The sequence below is a fragment of the Nannospalax galili genome, unplaced genomic scaffold, assembly GCF_000622305.1.
Source record: "Nannospalax galili isolate Female #2095 unplaced genomic scaffold, S.galili_v1.0 scaffold1762, whole genome shotgun sequence".
Classification (NCBI taxonomy): Eukaryota; Metazoa; Chordata; class Mammalia; order Rodentia; family Spalacidae; genus Nannospalax; species Nannospalax galili.
In genome coordinates, this window is record NW_008348080.1 from 376,286 (window position 1) to 397,996 (window position 21,711).

The following is a 21,711-nucleotide window of genomic DNA, read 5'->3' on the forward strand; positions in this document are numbered from 1 at the left end:
GGACTGGAGGGAACATATCTTAACATAATTAAAGCCATATATAACAAACCCATAGCCAATATCATGCTAAATGGAGAAAAACTGGAAGCATTCCCATTGAAATCAGGAACCAGACAAGGCTGTCCACTATCTCCACTTCTATTTAACATAGTGCTTGAAACTCTTGCAAGAGCAATAAGACAAGAGCAGGAAATAAAGGAGTAATAATGGGAAAAATAGATGAAATTATCCCTTTTGCAGATAATATATTATACCTAAGAGATGCCAAAAATTCCATCAAAAAACTCCTAGAAATTATTAACACATTCAGTAAAGTGGCAGGTTACAAAATTAAGCTACAAAAGTCTTTAGCCTTTCTATATATCAATAACAAGCAATCATAGAAAGAGTACATGAAAACAATCCCCTTCACAATAGCTGCAAAAAAAATAATATACCTTGGAATAAACATCTCCAAAGACATTAAAGACCTCTACAATGAAAATTTTAAATCTTTAAAGAAAGAGATTGAGGAAAACATCAGAAGATGGAAGGACCTCCCATGCTCATGGATTGGAAGAATTAATATTGTGAAAATGATCATCCTACCAAAAGCCATTTATAGATTGAAAACAATGCCAATCAAAATCTCCATGACATTTTTCATAGAATGGGAAAAAAACATCCTAAGATTCATATGGAAGGCACAAAAGATCTCGGATAGGCAAAGCAACCCTGAGCACTAAGAGCAATGCCGGAGGGATTACTATACAAGATTTTAAGCTCTACTACAGAGCTATAGTCATAAAAGAAATATGGTACTGGCATAAAAATAGACCCATAGACCAATGGAACAAAATTGAAGACCCAAATATGAGTAATTGAAATTTTAGCCACCTGATATTTGACAAAGGGGCCAAGAACATTAACTGGAGGAAAGACAGCATGTTCAGCAAATGGTGCTGGCAAAACTGGATCTCCACTTGTAGAAGAATGAAACTAAACCCCTATCGTTCACTACGTCAAAGGAGGCAACCAGGGAAGTGAACAGAAAACCCACAGAATGGGAAAAAAATCTTCACCAGTGACACATATGACAGAGGTTTAATATCCAGCATATATAACAAACTCAAAAAACAGAGAATCAAGATAAGAAGTAACCGAACTAAAAGATGGGCTAAGTAGCTGAACAGAGAGTTCTAAAAAGAAGTAAAGATGGACATGAAGCTTCTTAAAAGATGTTCAACATCACTAATAATTAGGGAAATGCAAATTAAAATCACTTTAAGATTTATCTTACCTCAGTCAGACTGGCTAAAATCAAGAGAACAAATGATACCAAATGTTGGAGAGGATGTGGGGAAAGGGGAACACTCATCCACTGCTGGTTCAAAGAACTCATCCTATTGCAGAACCACTTGTACATCCATGTTTGTTGCTGCTGTTTTCACAATAGCTAAGAGATGGAAGCAACCTAAGTGTCCCCCAAATGAAGAGTGGATAATAAAAATGTGGTTCATTTATACAATGGAGTTTTACTCAGAAGTAAAGGAAGATGAAATCACAAAATTTGCAGGTAAGTGGATGGAACTAGAAACTGTTTTATTAAGTGAAGTAACATAGACTCAGAAAAAATATCAACATATGTTCTCCATCATATGTGGATCCTAGAATCAAACCCTGATAAGTGAGTATGTATCCAGACATAACTACAGGAACCAGGATAATAGAAGGGAAACAGGGTGGTAAAGGTAAAGAAAACAATGAAAGAGAAGAACAGTAGGAAACAGGCCTTAATAAGGGAGATATGGATAAAAATTGAATTATTTTAAGGGAGGGGAGAGGGAAGGGTATACAAGGAATCTAGGGGATAATGGGAAAGAAGGCACTCAAGAGAGGTAGGAAAGTAGGAGAAGGGTATTATTAAGGGAGAAAAGGGGGAAATTGAGGCACCTTATTTGGGGAAACCATGATGGACAGGTGAGACAATGCGAGAGATAAATAATGCCTAGGTAGTTTTAAAAACAAGAGGGAACCATATAACTCCTGCAACTTACTGACAAATTATACATAGTAGATCAAGAAATATATGTCTTGGCTAGGTTTATCTGAGAACAATTGGTCTTTGCCCAAGATTTATCTACATGACACTGGCACACAGTAATTAAAAGTACCAGACTGGTAGAAATAAACTTCCTGGATCTTTAACAGACATTCTTTGCGGCCTATAATTTGGTCAGAGGGACATAAAGGACACTTTTTCCTCCTTGCCCTCCTAGGTCAACTAGTTCCAGGGGACTATAAGCATCTCGCAAAATGTCCTGTAATTTTGTGGGTCACCTGTCCTCTTGATGAAGGAGGTGAGAATACCCCACAAGATGGACTTGAACCTGTGTCCAGTCTACAAAGAGGAGGGTCAACATAGAGGATTCATTTCCTCCATACTTCCAAGAGAAATGAGCCATGGTCGAGCAGGACCTTTGAGATATCTTCACATTGGTGGAAATGGTAAAAGAAAGGAGCCAGGGGCTCCTTCCAAGCCCATGTGACCCCTGAGGAAGAGATGCCCAAACGACCTTTAGAGTAAAAATAAATTGATTTATCTGGGCCAACTTTATGGCCTTGAACACCCAAAAGGAAAGTATAACCAAAAATTAAAGTGGCCATTATAATTTTTAAGAATCCATATGTATAGCTAAAGGCTACATAACAAGCAACAGTGCCAGATAGGGGATACTTTCTTCTGAATTGTTGGCTCGGGTGGCCAAAGGGACTCCCAGATAATAACCCAGCATAGAACTGAGAAAATGAACAGCAGACCCCAATCTTATCTAAAGGAATATTGACAACTGATAGCTGCTAGATGAGGAACAGCTGACCTTCCTAAAACAAAGACCTCTAGATAGGCTGACTAGACTCATCAGATGGACAAGTAGTGGGTAATGGCTGGGAGTGCCAACAACACAGCAAACAGCAGCAGGGATGTCATAGTATAAGGGCTCTAGTTGGGGGTAGGAGGCTATGGGAGGGTGCCATCTGGGAAGTGGGTGCATAGTTGAATAAGATGTTTTGGGATGATCTGTGTGATATATACACACAAAAAAAATCAACAAATTTTTAAAAATGTATTATATTTGAGGTAGAATCATGGAAATTTATATCATGTTAATTAGTAGAGGTGATAAACATTACCATTGAAATCTACCCAATGACTTTATAGACATTCACAGGCACCAAGTATCCAAGTACAACCGATTATGACTAGTAATAATGAGATACATAGAGATTAGAGATGCATGTGGCAACATCTCAGTGTTAGTAGCAAAAACAATGAGTCTTTCTGCAAGGAACAATATATCCTAAAATGAAATGGAGATCTTTTTAAAGGTTAAAAATTCATTCAATTTTATATCTTACAGGGCTTATACTGAGTTCAATATTGTATAACTGTTTTAATTCAACTGTGAACCTAGAATTTATAGACACTTGTGAAAGAGATGTACTGTTGCTCTGGAGTGAGTTACTGAATATGTTAAAGCTGTAATGAAATTCTTCTTCCAATCATGTAGATTTTAAAAACTAAAAAAAAATTACTTCATATTAAATAGTATAGGTGATAAACATTACCAGTAAAATCTACCTGATGCCTTTATATCCATACTCACGCACTAAGGATCTGAGTGTAACTGACTCTGTCTAGTAATAATCAGATACATAGAGATTAAAGATACATGTGCAAACATGTAATTGTTAGTAGCATTAAGAACATAGGAAACATCATATCTTAACATGAGATGGAGATCTTCTTTAAATGGTAAAAACTCGTTCAATTTTATGTATTACAGGAATTATACTGAGTTCAATATTGTATGACTGTATTAATTCAACTGTGAACCTAAAAATTTACAGCCACCTCTGAAAGACATGTATCCTTGCTCTGGAATGTGTTACTGAGTATGTTAAAGCTGTAATGAAATGCTGCTTCTAATCATGTGGTTATTAAATTTTTAAAAATTAAGAAAATAAAACTTAAAAAGACCAAAAAAAAGATGTATGAAATCTATGAAAATTCAACAAAGTTAAAAAAAATGACTTCCAACAGGTTAAATTTCCATGTGGTTTGTTCATATAGACTTCATTTTGATTAAATTTCGACACATCCCTACTTAAAACTTTCCACCCACAGCATACCCCCTCTGTACTTCTATACCACTTATGTTCTATAATGCCCGCCTTAAAGCATTCCCTACCCCATAACACCTTTCTGGTTTCTTGGCTTCTAGCTAAACAGAAATGTAAGCCCTTGATATTAGGATTCACATGTGAGATAGAATATCAGGCGTTTGTATTTCTGTACCTTGGTTATTTCACTCTGTAGAAGTTCTTTCATTTTGATTCATTGCCAAAAAATTTCATAGCTCTGTTTTTCTTTATAGCTGGATAAAATTCCTTTATGTATAATCATCACATTCTCATTATCCATTCCTCAGTTGGTGGGCTTCTGGCATTATTCTGTTTCCTATCTATTGTTAATAGACCAGTAATGAACGTGGTTGAGGAGGTATCTCTCTAGTTGGATATAGAGTTGGACATGTGTGTATGTCCATGAACAATAAAGCTGAGTCGTAATGTTAGTTCTGTTTCTAACTTTTTGAGACACCTCCACATTGAATCCATAAAGACTGCACCTGTTCATAATCTCACCAACAGTGAATAATGTTCTTTCTTCAACATATCCTCAGCAACATTGTGATTATACTCTGTTCAATTTCATAGTTCATTTTTAAAAGAATGTATAGGTATTTGAGTTCTTTATTGTATGCAAATTTTTGTCAGATGTGTACCTGGTGAAGAATTTTTTCCAACCTGTTGAATGTATCTCACTTAATAGACTATTTATTATACAGAAACTTTTCAGTTTTATGTGTTCTTATTTGACATTTTTTGCCTCATTTCCTGAGCATCCAGAGTCCTATTAGAAGGTCATTTCCTGAGCATCCAGAGTCCTATTAGAAGGTCCTTCCCCGTGCCTATGTCTTGTACAGCTCTCTCTACTTTCTCTTCTAGCAGTTTCAGGGTTTCGGAATTTTTCTTGAGGTTTCAGTTCCTTTTGAGATGGTTTTTGTATACGGCAGGAGAGCTCTATGCTTTTACTGGTGGACTTTCAGCTTTCCCCAAATATTTCTTGAGGATGCTTTCTTTTCTCTCATATGTGTTTTCATTGTTTGTATAAAAATCCATTGGCTGTAATTGCATGGATAATTCTGGATCTTCTAGTCTAGTGCACTGATTTATGTTTCTGTATGTGCCAGAACTATATGGTTTTTAAACTTAGTAGATTTTTTCTTTCCTTTCTTTTTTCTTTTTCTTTCTTTCTTTCTTTCTTTCTTTCTTTCTTTCTTTCTTTCTTTCTTTCTTTCTCTTTCTCTCTCTGTTTTCTTTTTCTTCTCTTCTGTCTTCTTTCTTCGAAAATTCTACAGATTCAGGCAGCACATTTTAATCATATCCTTCCTCTATGTTTTCTCTCCAAATCCCCTTTGCACCACTCCCCCATACATTTCCCTCCTAGATACAAGTTATCTTTTTTCTTATAATACATTGAGTCCAATTAATACCACCCACATGCACATGGCTTTGGGGTCATTCATTGGAGCATATACAGATTTCCAGGGGTCATTTCCCAAAGAAAAGTGAATTTTCTTACTCTATCACCCATTAACTGCCAACAGCTCCTCTTCCATGGTTGGGTACTTAAGAGACCCTCGTCCTCCATGATGAATTTTAAGCTGGCTTCTTCTTTTACAAGTTACCAAACCATAACTGTGAGTTCATGTGTGCACCAGTCATGCCACGTCCAGAGGTCAGTATTTCACACCACTCCCCTCCCCTCTTCTATGACTCTTACATTCTTGCCACTCTCTACCCTGTGTTGTTCCCTCATCCTTGGGGAGGGAATTGATATAAATGTCTCACCTCAGCCAAACATTAGAGTTGCTTATTCCCAGAACATTAAACAGTGATGTGTCTTTGCATTAAACACTAACCACTGCAATAAGAGGCTTCTCTAACCAAGGCAGAGAGCAGCACAAATCTATGGCTATTAACATAAGTATTTAGAAAGAAGGGTGACAAAATTTAGAAAGAAAAAAAATCAAGATGTTCTCCACTTTGAGCCTGTGAGTTCTTCCTTCACCATGGGTTTGACTGTATTGACGTTTCCAGGAGGCATGAATTTCCTCCCATGGAGCAGACATCAAGTCTAGTGAAGGAAGCAATTGGCTAGCCCCATAAACATTCTTGCTACTGTTGCACCAGAATGTACGTCTTGCCTGGTAGGTCTGAATTGTAGCATGGAGATTCCAGGGCTAGTTATGTCTTTTTACCTCTAGCACTATGAAAGCTAGCCAGCAAGGGAAGCTTGCGGTTACTTAAGGTTAATTTCTCTATGTATATTCATAGTGATGGTGTCTTCGGCAACGAAGTCTTATTATACAGCTGTGGTGGGCAACCAACATCAATGGCAGTAGACTTTAGTTTAGATACCTCTGGGGTCTCTCTGAATAATACCTCAGAGGGAAGTACTCAACACCTGTCACTGAGAATTTTGTTTAATAACCATGTTCCCTAGGAACAATGTTGTTCACTCATGTGGGACATCTCTGTTCTAACTCCCTTTTTTGTTTTTATATTTTTAGTTACCATATAAATTGGTGAGGATTTGTAAGACTTCTTTATACAGCTCTAGTTTTGGTTAATTCACTCCTTTTGAATCCTTCACTAATGTCCTTGCCTGCATCATAACTTAGACCATCAGTCTCCTGTGTCTCCCATTCTTTCATACGACATGAGTTTTAATATCTATTATTATATATTTTATTTGGGTTGCAAGATCGTACAATACAATGTTGTTTCTTCATGAATACTTCATTTTATTTTCTTCCAGCCCCAGTCATCTCCCCCTCCCCAGGGCTCCATTACCAGCTTGCACCTAACTATGCCCAGTGTCCTCACTCTGTGTGTTCCTGTCATTGTCCCACTGCCTAAAGCCTCAGCCTTCCACAATACCTCATTTTTTGTTTCTTACCTTTCATATGGACTCCAGGTTAAACACACAAAACTCAAAGATTCAATGTGAGTTCTTACATATTGCATCAAATATGCAGGGTTTGTTTGAGTGGGCCTGGTCATCTCACTTTGTATATTTTTTTCCAGTTCTGTCCATTTACCTGAAAAGTTCATGATGTCATTTTTGTTTACATCTGAAGAAAATTCTGTTGTGCATATGATCCACATTTTCATTGTCTATTCATCAGTTGATGGATATCTAAGCCGATTCCATTTCCTTGCTATTGTGAGCAGAGTGACAATAAACATGGATGTACAAGTATCGCTGTAGTAAGATACAGAATCCTTTGTGTTCGTGCCCTGGAGTGGTATAGCTAAGCCATTTAGTAATTCTTTTTCTAGTAGTTTTGGGAAATGTCCAAACTGATGTCCAAATTGGATGCCAGCCTTTGTTAACATTTGTACTTTTGAGTATGGTCATTCTGAATAGAGTGTGATGGACTCTTGCCATATAGTTTGTATTGCCCTATTAGATAAATTTGCTATAGACTAAATATGCTGAACATTCTTAAGATCTTGCTAGTCATTATTTCTTTTGAGATCTTCCTATTCAATTTCCTGGCCTGTTTTAAACATGGTTTTCTTTTCTTGTTGCTTAGTTTTTCTTGCTCTTTTATGCTGGTCATTAATCCTCAGTCAGATGTGTAGCTAGCCAATACTGTCTTCCATTCTGTGGGCTGCCTCTTTATTCAACTGATAGTTTCCTTTGCTGCACAAAATAGTTTTTTGTCTATTGTTCATCTTGTACTTTCCTATTAAGAAAATATTTTCAGTACCTACAAATTGAAGAGTACATCTTACTTTTTCTTCTAGCATTTTAGAGCATTGGGTCCTGTGTTAAGGTCCTTGATCCATTTACATTTGAGTTTAGTGAGAGTGAGAGGTAAGGATGTAGATTCATCTATATATGTGTAGACATCCATGTTTCCCAGCATAATTTGTTAAAGATGCTGACATTCTCCAATGTAACCAGTGGTACCTTTGTCATTGATCAAGTAGTTGTGTAGAATTCCATCTGGCTCATCTGTACTACTCCATTGATCTATGTGTCTATTTTTGTGCCTTTACCATTCTGTTTACTCTGCAATATGATTTGAGATCAGATATGGTGACAACTCCTGTGCTATTCTTTTGTTCAAGATTGTTCTGAATACCTTGGTCTTTTGTTCCTCCATATACACTTTAAAATTATTTGCTATGTCTGTGAAAAAATAGGACATGATATTTTAAATGGGATTTCATCGAGTCTTCAGACTGCTTTCAGTGTGATGACCTTTTTCCATAATATTAATGTCCAATCTATGAGTACAGGGAGTCTTTTTATCTTTTAATATCTTCTTCAACTTCTCTATTCAGTGTCTAAAATATTGCATTGCAGAGGTATTTGTTTCCTTAGCATTTATTTCCATGCAGCATAATTCATTTCCATGGGTGAACCTACCTGGTCTCTGAGCTTTTTTTAATTGAGTGACATTTTATTACTGCTTCAGCCTCATTGCTTGTTATGTATCCATTTGAATTATTTTATTTTCCTGTATATTGTGACACACACACACTTAATCTCAGTACTCAGAGGGAGATACAGGTGGATCTCTCTGATGTTAAGGCCAGCCTGGTCTACATAGTGAGTCCCATGCCAGTTGGAGCTACAGGGGGATCCTGTTTCATAAAACAAATAAACAAACAAATAAACAAAAAAACAAATTCCTTAGTTCATTTTAGTCTAATTTTCTTATCTAGTATGTATGTGAAAATTCATTATATTTCTTTTAGATTTTTCATTTTAGTGGAAAATTTCATTTTATTTCTTTTTCATTTTTTAAATTGACCTTTATGATTTTCTGAATGTTATTGCTCTCTGCAGTAATATTTCCTTCTTTATTTCCAATTTTTGAATTTGGAACTTCTGTTATTTTGTTAATTTGGCTGAGAATTTGTCAATCTTTGTTGTCTTTTTAAAAAGGCATCTTTTCATTTAACTGATTCTTGGCATTATTTTTTCACTTATAGTTTATTAAATTCAGTCATGAATTTGATTATCTCTTCCTTTTTACTGTTGTGGGGGTTTGGTTTGTTTGTGTTTCCCCAGGCCTTTAATTGCATTATGAATTTGTTCATTGATAATCTTTCAGATTTTTAGGAGACACTTAGCACGGTAAGCTGCCCTCTTCAGACTATGTTCATTCTCTTGTGGATTTTGATACACTGAGTTTTCTTCTAGAAAAGTTTTCCATTTCACTCTTGATTTCTTCAATAGCTAAAATATCTTAAAATATTTTATTGTTTTTTTTTTGCCACAAGATTTTGTACTTTCTCTGCACCATGCTGGATAGAGAGAACACCAGGTACTACTTAAATTTTCCTATGTTTGTTGAGATTTTCTTTGTTTTCTAATATGCCATCAATTTTGGAGAAAGTTTACAGTGTTGCTGAGAAGAATGTGTATTCTATAGTGTTTGGCTAGAATGTCCCATTGCATCCTATTATGTCCATTTGATTTATGATTTTATGTAACTCTAAATTTATATGCTTCATTTCTGTCTGGATGACATGTCTATTGGTAAGAGCAGGCTATTGAAGCCACCCACTGTCACTGTGCTGAGGTAATCTTTGGTTTTTAGATCTAGTAAAATTCCATTCATTAAATTCAGTATGCCTGTGTTTGGTGTATATATGATTCAAATTGTAAGATCCTCTTGATGGATTGCTCCTCTCATGAGTGCAAAGCAACCTTCCTTGTCTGTTCTTTGTTTTGACTTGAGGTCTATTTTAGCAGATAATAGAATAGCTACACGTGTTTGTTTCCTGATTCCATTTGCTTGGAGTACCTATTTCTATCCTTTTAATACTGAAGTGATTTGAGCTACTGTGACAGTGAGATTTGTTTCTTACAGGATAAAAAACAACCTGTTTTCTAATCTAATGTGCTCGTCTCTGTTATATTATTGATGAACTGAGATCATTAATATTCAATGTTATTTTTTTCAGATGCATATTAATTTCTGCCATTTTGGTGGTTTTGTTATGTTTTCATAAACTTCTGTTGAATAGTGGTCAAAGTACTTTTATTCCTTGTCAATTCTTGGATATGTTTCTCTCTTTTCAGAAGAAAACAGCTTTCCAGTATCCTCTCTAGAGTTGGCTAAGTATTCTTTTTTTTTTATTTCATGAAATGTTTTTGTTATTTCTCATTCAATTTCAAGAGATAATTTTGTTGTGTTTAATAGTCTGGGTTGAGAGTTGTTATCTTTCAGAATTTGGATTACATCTTTCCAGGCCCTTATGGCTTTAGGTTTCTGTGGAATAAGCAACTGTTATTCTGATAAGTCTGCTTTTAAAAGTGAGTTGACCTTTCTTTCTTTCTTTTGCCTATGTTTTTAATGTTTTAACTGTAATATGTCATGAGAAGTTCTGTTTTTTTGTTCTATCTATTTGGATTCTTTAGGTATCCTTTACCTATATGACATATTTTTTCTCTAGGTTTGGAAATTTTTTTTAATAATTTTATTTGAAATATGCTCCGTGACTTCAGTCTGTTATATCTTTCTTTCTTCTATGCTCATAATATGAAGGTTTTACCTTTTCAGGGGCTCTGGTAGCTTGCACATGTTCAATGCTACAATTTGCTGTTTATTATTGACCCTTACAGAATATTGTGGTCCCTCTATGTCTCCTCGTGATTCATTCCACTGAGGAAACTTTCCTTTGAGATTTTTTTATTCTGCTTATTGAATGTTTCAATTCATCATCACTTCCACTTCAATGTTCTTCAGAAAATCTATGTAGAATTCTATTTTTGTATCTTGGAATAACTTCTTCATTTCCTCCATCTATGGTAAAAAATATTTTCTTGGAATATGTACATATGGGTTTTTTTTAGTTGTTTCAAGATATTTATAAGTATTCATTTAAATTCATCATCTAAAAGTTATTCCATTTCATTTTCATTAGTGGAAATTAGTTTGCCATTAGTAATTTTGGGGGGAGATATGTTACCTTTTGTGTGTGTGCGTGTTGTTATTTGATTCAGCATTGAGATTGGAGCAATGGAGTTAGCTTGTTTTATGCACTTTTTCATTATTTCTCTTTTGTCCAAGTAACTATTGTTTTTTCAATAATGGTATTTACAATGTTCAGGAGGGAAATAACATGTAGTAGGTTTGTTTACTGTAGTAGGATGTTGTTTACTTCTATGGTGTGATACTGAGGGCTATAGGCTCTATTCCAAGTTTCCTTTCATGTCTAAGAGCAATTGAGCCAGATGACTTAAGTCAATTTCCTTTGGCACTGAGAACTGATGTCAGGTTTCTGGGTCCAGTAGGGTGTCTGGAGTGTTTCTGACTGTTATCTAGTGTTGCTTTGTGGAGACCCAATTGTAGGGTCTGTGGGAGGAATAGGCATGAGTTCCATACCTGGGTCTGCAGGCCACATAAAACAGTTTTAATGTCTGTGGCAGGACTCTAGTGACTCCAAAATGAGGGAAAGTGGCTGGTAAGAAGAGGTGTGCATTCTCTACTTTGGTCTCAGAGCCACTTTGGTCTCATGTGACAGATGGTGGGTCCCTGGAAGGTAGCCCAAGGGTTCTGTTGGACCCTGAAGGAAAGGAGGGTGCTGAGAGAAGATCCAGTTTCTTAAATGAAACTTCAAGCCACATATCAGGACACTGGAAGGTCAATGGAAAGTACCAGGTCTCTGATAATCCTAGAGGGGCGGGGAGGGAGGCCAAAAGGAGGAGGCTTGAGTTTTCTACCTGGGTCTCTGGGTAAACATAAGGCAGCAGGAGGGGCCAGGTATGGCAGGCTGTTTTAAAGTAACAATCCATGTAGCATCCAATAAGATGTAAATCCAACTTTTTATAACATGTTACTGTTTGATATTTGGAAGGAGGGTAGTTTGACTCGTTTTTATTTTATTTGTATTATTTTCTCTGTCTTGTTTTTGCCAAAAGCATGCTGTTATTTCACTAGCAATAATTCCAAATGTCCAATGATCATATTGCCTGTAACACTGTATTGATGTCTCACAGGGAGAGCCTTATACTCTGTTAAGATAGATAAATTCCCTCAGAAAGAAGTCTTCTTCAACCCAAGCCCCTAAGCCTCTCTATAGATTAAAGTCACTAACAAGAGAGGAAAAAAAAGTATTGGCATGATTAAAAAAGACACATTGCTAGATACAGAGTCAAAGATGAAGCTGTTCTGTGCCTTGAATATACTGAATATTTTAATATGTTTACTTTGTAAGGTGGTCATTTCATCAAGCTGAGTAAATCGAGTCTCAGTGTACAATTTCTTATAATTCCACATGAATCCATAATTATTGAAACAAAATTAGCTTGATCACAAATTTTAGAAATTCAGTGAGAGAAAAATCAATGAACACTGTCATGTTCCTATGATCCAAAATGGACACTAGAATTATCAGATAAATATGATAAAATTAAAAGTGAGATATTATTAAATATTTCAAAATAAAAATTGAGCAAGAATACAAAATGGAAGCATTTGAAAGTAGACCAAAAAAACTTCCAATGAATGCATGTGAGAGTGTATAAAATTTGTACTTAAGAGAGAATAAATGTTTTAAAATCAAAAATAAAAGACAAAATGTAAATCTATAGAAATTGGAAGGAAATCTAGATAAAGATATAAGGATGTAAGAAAACAGCGGATAGTCATGAAGGTGGGTAAGTCAGCCACTATGCATGTCCTACATTCTCATGTGAAAACAATCAGAGGAGAGGCAAAAATCAAGTCAGACAGTGACGTTTCCAAAAACAGTTCCTGAATCGCATTATTGTAGGCATCAGAAATGTAATGATGCATAAAATATAACATCATTAATTTTTAACACATTACAATTATACTGAGATCCCAGTGTGGCAATGTGATCATATTTATTGACTTTCCCTTCATTGGATGTTGAGTTGTATTGGTACTGCTGGTATTGAAATACAGCCTGACATGGTTGCACCTGTCTCCTGGTGCACATGTGCTCTGATTTATTTTGGGGGGGAATCTACCTAATATCAGGAATGGATAGTTAGCCAAAGTGGGATGATCTTGTCCAGCAAAGTAACTTCATGTATTCCTGCTACTTATATTTACTAAAATGATATCAGTTTCATATAAGTATCTTTGCCTGGAAAACTCTATTTCTTGTGGTCATCAATCACTCATGGTTCTTACAATCTTTCTACCCATATCTTACACAAACGTCTCTGAGTTTTGTGTGTCAGAAACTTAATACAGGTGTCCTATTCAGGGATAAGTTCTCTGCAGGCTCTTATTATCCACATAGGGCCAGTTGTGGTTTCTGGGTTGATTACCATCTGTTACATGAGGATACTTCACTGTTGAGAGTTGAGAGATGCATTAATACTCTTTCCATCCCCTGTTCCACTATGGGTCCCAAACTTTTGGTGTAGAGGTTACATTGTAGAAGTATCACTTAAGGCTTGGCACCAAGAAGGCATTTATTCTCTGCCCTTGACCAGTTGTGGAACTTTTAGTTTTGGAACTTTGTAACAGTCTCTATCTGTTGGAAGAAGAAACTCCTTCTCCTTCATAAGTGCTGAGAGGTACACTTGCCTAAAAATATAAAAATGTATATTTAGAATACAGTAAGAAATTATGTTGGTCCAGGGAACTGATAGAAGCAAGCATGTTTTGTCTAGGGTCTATGACCTCTGCAGGCATGTATACTTAGCTATATTTACAGACCCATGCATGAATTCTCTCCCATTGAGCAGACCTAAAGTCCAATTAGACTGCTGTTGATTTACTCAAAGATAAAAGCCTCACTATTGAACCAGTAGAGATTATTGCTGGGATGGTAGTTGTGATTCATAGACATTGCAGTTGGATGGAATCATTGATTGGTTTCTTCCTTGGCAGCTTGCATATATTTTCTGATACTATGGGAGCAGGCCTTCAGGTTTCCAAGTCCTGTGTCCAAAGTATGTCCTGTCTTCATCAACAGGGTCTTAACTGCAAATTCAGAGAAACGATCAAGGTCTGTGGCAATAGCCCGTGTTATTGTGGGAGTCTCCTGAACTTCCTTGACCAACAATTCAAAAGGAGGTTTCCTTTGTCTGGAACTGTGTTTCTAATTCCATGTCCTTCAGCTGCATACATGTGCACACACACACACACACAAATATGTATGTGACATAATTGTATACATGTGTGTTGTATATATATTTTTCAATAGGCTTTTGAACTAATAAGTTTTCCTCTGGCTTTTCACACCACCTAAATGATAGTATCTCTATTTTTCTCCCCCTGTATAGCCCTTCTTATTCTGTACCTGGTTAAATTATCCCTGTTTCCTTATTTTGCTCTGCATAATAACTATCTCCTGCTATCACCCTCTCTTGAACTCCCTTTCTCCCTTTATCCCCATGATTTCTTTCCATTTTCTTGGCTCCTTGGTTAAATCAGGATATATACTTACATCTAAGAAATTGGAGCTAAGATTCACAAATGAGAGAGAATATACACCATTTGCTTTTCTGAGTCCTTGTTACTTCACTTAGTATAACAGTTTCTAGTTCCATCATTTACCTGAAAATTTTATGATTGTTTACTTTGCCACTAAGTAGAAAGCTATTGTGAAAACAGCAGTAACAAACATGGATGCATATGCAGTTACAGCAACAGTGACAGCATGCACAAGACCCATGCAAGCTCAAACTAGGCAAAATCTTGGCATAGAAGTGTGGAAAGAGGCCCCAACCTTAGACTAGGAATGATTGGCAACCAATAACTACAACAAGAAGAAATTGGTATTCTTTAAAGTTGTGATGCTAGATAGCTTAACCAGGATGAGTGTATACAAAACGACATTTAGAAACATAAATTTGGTTTAATATTAATATACGTGCCATAGTACATGCAAACCAGCAAAGTTGTATAAGAGGATTAAAGATAAGGGAGGGGTTCTAAATATGATCAAAATATGTAGGCTAAAAAATACTTGAAATGCAAATTAAAACCACTTTAAGATTTCACCTTACCCCAGTCAGACTGGCTAAGATCAAGAGAACAAATGATGCCAAGGGTTGGAGGGGATGTGGGGAAAGGGGAACACTCATCCACTGCTGGTGGGGTTGCAAACTGGTTCAGCCCCTATGGAAGGCCGTATGGAGAACTCTTAGAAAACTACAAATGAACCTACCATTTGACCCAGTGATACCACTCCTTGGCATATAGCCAAAGAACTTGTCCTGTTGCAGAGACACTTGTACATCCATGTTTGTTGCTGCTCTTTTCACAATAGCTAATAGATGGAAGCAACCTAGGTGTCCCTCAATTGATGAGTGGATAATGAAAATGTGGTTCATATATACGATGGAGTTTTACTCAGCAGTAAAGAAAGATGAAATCATGAAATTTGCAGGTAAATGGATGGAACTAGAATCTGTTATACTAAGTGAAGTAACACAATCTCAGAAAAAAAAATCGACATATGTTCTCCCTCATATGTGGATCCTAGGATCAGACTCTGATAAATAAGTATGCAAACAGACATAACTGCAGGAACCAGGACAAGGGTAAGGAAACAGTGAGGTAAAGGAAAAGAAATAACCTGAAGGAGAAGAATAGTAGGCAACAGACCTTAAGAAGGGAGATATGGATAAAAAGTGGGTCAGATTAGGGGAGGGGGGAGGGAAGGGTATATGAGGAACCTAGGGGATAAGGAGAAAGAAACAGTTCAACAGAGGTAGGATTATGGGAGCAAGGGTATTAGTAAGGAAGAAAGGGGGGGAAGTGCGGGCACCTTAGGTGGGAAAACCATGATAGAAGGGGGAGACGATACAAAAGAGAAACAATGCCTAGCTAGTCACGAAAACCAGAGGGAACCATATTATTCCTACAATCTACTGACAAATTATACATAACAGATCAAGAAAAATATCTCTAGATAAGGTTTATTTGAGACCAACTGGTCATTACCCAAGATTTATCTGCAAGACACACAGTAATTAAAAATGCCAGAATGGTGGAACTAACCTTCTTGGATGTTTAACAGACATACCTTGAGATCTATACTAATTGGGTCAGAGGGATTCAAAGGACACTTTTTGCTCCTTGCCCTCCTGGGTCGATAAGTTCCCAGGGACTATGAGCATCGCGCAAAATGTCCTGTAATGGTGGTGCGTCATCTGGCCTCTTGATCAAGGAAGCTGAGGAGACCCCACCAGATGGACTTGAGCCAGTGTCCAGTCTATAAAGAGGAGGGTCAACACGGAGGAATCATTTCCTCCATGCTTCCAAGAGGAGCCAACAATGGTCGAGCAGGACCTTTGACTTATCCTCACATGGATGGAGCTGGTAAAAGAAAGGAGCCAGGGGCTCCTCCCAACCCCATGGGACCCCTGAGGAACAAATCCTCTAACGACCTCAAGAGTAAAAACTAATCAGTTTATCTGGTCCAATTGTATGTCCTTAAACACCCAAAAGGGAAGTATAACCAAAGATTAAAGGGGCCAACATAATATCATAAGAGCATACATATACATAACTAAAAGTTACTCGACAAACAACAAAGCCAGCCAGGCGATACCTTCAGTCGAGTTGTTGGCTAGGATAGATAAAAGCTCTTTCAGACAGACACCCAACATACTACTGGAAAAATGAACAGCAGACCCCAAATGTGCACACACACACACACGCACGCACTCACCTTCAGCTGCATACATGTGCACACACACACACACGCACGCACTCACCTTCAGCTGCATACATGTGCACACACACACACACGCACGCACTCACCTTCAGCTGCATACATGTGCACACACACACACACGCACGCACTCACCTTCAGCTGCATACATGTGCACACACACACACACGCACGCACTCACCTTCAGCTGCATACATGTGCACACACACACACACGCACGCACTCACCTTCAGCTGCATACATGTGCACACACACACACACGCACGCACTCACACACACACACACACACATACACATGTTGGGACTGGAGTGATGACTCAGTGGTTAAGAGCACTAGCCACTCTTGCAGTGGTCCCATGTTTGATTACTAGTACCCACATGGTGACTAACAATCATCCTTAACTCTGGTTCCAGGGTACCCAACACCCTCTTCTGGCTTCTGTGGGCTTTGCTTGGTATGGGGCACATATATATGCAGGCAAAATATACATACCTATAAAATAAAAATAAATAAAAACAAATAAGAAAAAAATGCTGAGGAAAAAAAAAAAAACAGGAGAACAACTGAGTTCACAATACCTCATCAAAGAAAAACACATTAGAACAATCCTAACCAAGACTTCTACAATAAAATCCTTAAAAACACTGATATTATAGTCCTTAACATATATGAACCAATCTTTGGTGCACCAAACTTTTTAAAAACAACACTATAGGACTTTAAGACACAGATTAACCCCAAGTCAATAATAGTAGGGGCCTTCAATACCCCACTGTCTCTATTAGACAGGTCAACTGGACAAAGAATAAATAGTGAGATATCTGAACTAAAGGATGTCATACATCAAATGGACCTAACAGACATCTTTTGAATATTCCACCCAAACACCAAAAATACACTTTCTACTCAGCAGCCCATAGAACTTCCTCAAAAATTGACCACATACTGGACCACAAAACAAACCTCAACAAATACAAAAAAAATTGAAATAATTCCATACGTTCTATCGGACCACAATGCAATAAAGCCCAAAATCAAACCTGGACGAAACCTTAGTCACTACATGAACTCATTGCGATTAAACAACACACTGCTAAACAATGAGTGGATCAAAGGAGAAATTAAGAAAGAAAGAAAAGAATTCCTGGAATTTAACAAAAAAGGACACTACAACACAACATGACACAACAGAATCTCTGGAACATTTTGGAAGCAGTCCTAAGATGAAGTTTATAGCTTTAAGTGCATACATTAAAAAATTAGAAAGAACTGGGTGTGGTGGCTCATGCTTTTAAACCCAGCACTTGGGAGGCAGAGGCAGGTGGATCCTCTGTGAGTTCCAGGCCAGCCTGGCTTACAGAATGAGTTCCAGGGCGCTGGAGCTACAGGGAGACCCTGTCTCAAAAAGACCCCCCCCAAAAAAATTAGGAAGACCCCAATAAATGACCCAACACTGCAACTCTTGCTGGAAAGGCAAGAACAAACGAAACCCAAACCCAGCAGAAGAGAAGAAAAATCAAAAGTCAGAGCAGAAATTAATGAAATAGAAACAAATAACGCAATACAAAGAATCAATGAATCTAAGAGCTGGTTCTTTGAAAAGCTGAACAAGAGAGACAGACCCTTAGCCCACTTAACCAAAAGAAAGAAAGAGCAAATCCTAATCACCAAAATCAGAGTTGAAAGGAGAAACATCACAACAGACACCCAAAAGACCCAGATCATTATAAGGGAATATATTAAAAACCTGTACTCTATTAAATTTGAAAATCTAAAAGAAATGGATGCATATCTAAAATCATGGGAACAACCAAAGTTAAACCAAGAATAGATCAAGAGTTTAAGCAGACCCATAATGTATAAGGAAATGGAAATGGTAATATAAAGCCTCCCAACTAGAAAAAATCGAGGCCCAGATATATTTACAGCAGAATTCCACCAGACATGTAAAAAAGACCACCAACCAATACTACTTAAATTGTTCAAAATGATAGAGAGGGAGAACTCCCAAATTTCTCCTAAGAAGCCAGCATCACTCTAATACCCAAAGCAGGTAAAGACACAGCCAAAAATAAAACTACAGACCCAGATCCTTAATGAACATAGATGCAAAAATTCTTACAAAAATAATTTCAAACCACATATAGACACACATCAAAAAGATCATTCACCTTGATCAAGTAGGCTTTGTTCCAGAGATGCAGGGACGGTTCAATATACACAAGTCAATAAACATCAATAGATGCAGAGAAGGCCTTTAACAAAATTCAACATGCATTTATATTCAACATCCTAGAGGGAAGTGGACTGGAGAGAGCATACCTCAACATAATTAAAGCTATATACAACAAACCCATAGCCAACATCATTCTAAATGGAGACAAACTGGAAGCATTCCCATTAAAACCAGGAACTGGACAAGGATGTCCGCTGTCTCCACTCCTTTTAAGATAGTGCTTGAAATTCTTGCTAGAGCAATAAGATAGGAGAAGGAAATTAAAGGAGTACTTATTGGAAAAGAGGAGGTCAAATGATCTCTTTTTTGTAACCCTGAGCACAAAGAGCAACACAGGGGGATTACTATACCAGATCTGAAAATATACTACAGAGATATAGTCATAAAAACAACATGGTACTGATACAAAAATGGGTAAATAGGTCGATGGAACATCATTGAATACCTAAACCTAAGTACCCGCAATTTCAGCCACCTAATATTTGAAAAAGGTGCCAGGAAGACATAATGGAGGAAAGGCAGCATCTTCAATAAATGGTGCTGGCAAAACTGGATCTCCACCTGTAGAAGAATGAAACTAGATCCTTATCATTCACCTTACACAAAAGTCTACTCCAAATGTATCAAAGACCTCAATGTGAAACTGGAAACCCTGAAACTATTAGTAGAAAACATGGGCAGTAACTTATAAGATATAGGTGTAGGAAAAGATTTTCTAAATCAGACAGAAGTTGCTCAGGAATCAAGGTCAGTAACCAATAGCTGGGAACCTTATTAATCTAAAATTTTCTGTACAGCAAAAGAAACAATGAAAAAAGGAAAGGGGAAACCCACAGAATAAGAAAAAGTCTTCAGCAGTGACATCTGACAGAGGTTTAACATCCAGAGTATATGAAGAACTCAAGAAACAAAGAACAGAGAAACCAAATGACCCAATTAAAAGATCGCTAAAGGTCTAAACAGAGTGTTCTCAAAGGAAGAAATAAAGGTGTCTAAGAAACAGCTCAAAAAGTGTTCCGCATAGTTAGTAATTGGGGAAATGTAAATTAAAACCACCCTAAGGTATTACCTTACTCCAATCAGACTAGCTAGGATAAAGAAAACAAATGATATCAAATACTCTCGAGGATGTGGAGAAAGGGGAATGCTCATTCACTGTTGGTGGGATTGCAAACTCATGCAACCCCTGTGGAAAACAGTGTGGAGAACTCTTTAAAAACTACAAATGAACCTACCATATGACCCAGTTATACCAATCATTCCATAGACTCAAAAGACTCATCCTATCATAGATAGTCATACAACCATGTTTATTGTTGCTCTTTTCACAATAGCTAAGAGATGGAAGTGACCTAAGTGCCCCTGAAGTGAAGAGTGGTTATACAAAAATGTAGTATATTTACACAACGGAACTCTATTCAGCAGTAAAGAAAGATGAAATAATGAAATTTGCAGGAATATGAATGGATCTAGAAACTGTTACACTAAGTGAAGTAACCCAGACTCAGAAAAACAAACAACATATGTTCCCTCATAGGTGGATCCTAGCACCAAATCATTTTAAATTCCATGTCCCTTTAATAAGATAATACTGTACAGCAGTCTCTTCTGCATGAAATAACTACCATCATCATGACTTCAGCTGAGCCTGATTGCTAAACATCGTCACAGTTGGGCTTGTTGACAATTATGTTCATTCATTAAAAGGGCACCAAGCAGGGTCATTGGACCCTAACTGGAGTATACAGCCACTCTTCCCAGTCAACTCCTGGTGGCAGCAACAGTAATAAACAGCATCAATTACCAAGATTAAGGATTGAGACTTTAGCATTGAGAAGGAAGAGCCTGTGAAACAGCTGGACAATCAGAAGGTTGAGTTGTCCCAGCTAGACGTCATAAAGTGACAGGCAATGAGATGTTCAAGCTCTCCAAGATTCAAGTTGTGCTCAAATTCATTCATTGCTGGTAACCTCACCTTCATTAACCAGACTCAGTAAGAAAACCTCAGGAAATTCTACAAAGGCAAGAAATACAAGGCCCTGGACTTGGGGCTCAGGAAGAGGAGAGCCATGTGTTCTAGGCTCACCAAGCACGAGGAGAAGCTGAAACCAAGAAGTTTCAGTGGAAGGAACAGCTGTACCCACTGCACAAGTCCACAGTCAAGGTCTGATGTCACTGCAACAATAAAACCCAAAGCTGACTGGAAACAAAGGGAGGGAGGAAGGGATGGTTTCTTGCCTCAGTCTCCTGAGTAGCTGGTATTGAATACACAGAGCATGTGCTAGAAGTATTCTTGGGATCCAGGACTGTTAGAAGGAGGACTATTGTGAGTTCAAGGTCAGCCTGGGTTACAAAGGGAGACCGAGTATAAAAATAAAATAAATTAAGTTATAGTGATAGATTAATTGTAGGTGATGAAAATGGAAATGGGAAACAAGCTGTAAGACAGTAAATCAACCTAGGCACTTTGTCAAAAAAACTTTCTGATGCTATTCCTGACCTACAATTCCCTAGAACTTCCTGTGCAATAGCTCTCACAACCCAGGGTTCCATGTAAAACAGTATCTGACTCAGAACAGATACTTAATGTTCTTCAAGCAAATAAATATGTTGCATATAGAAGTCAAAAATTATTACTTTTATCATAGAATAATGAATATATATATATATATATGGGATG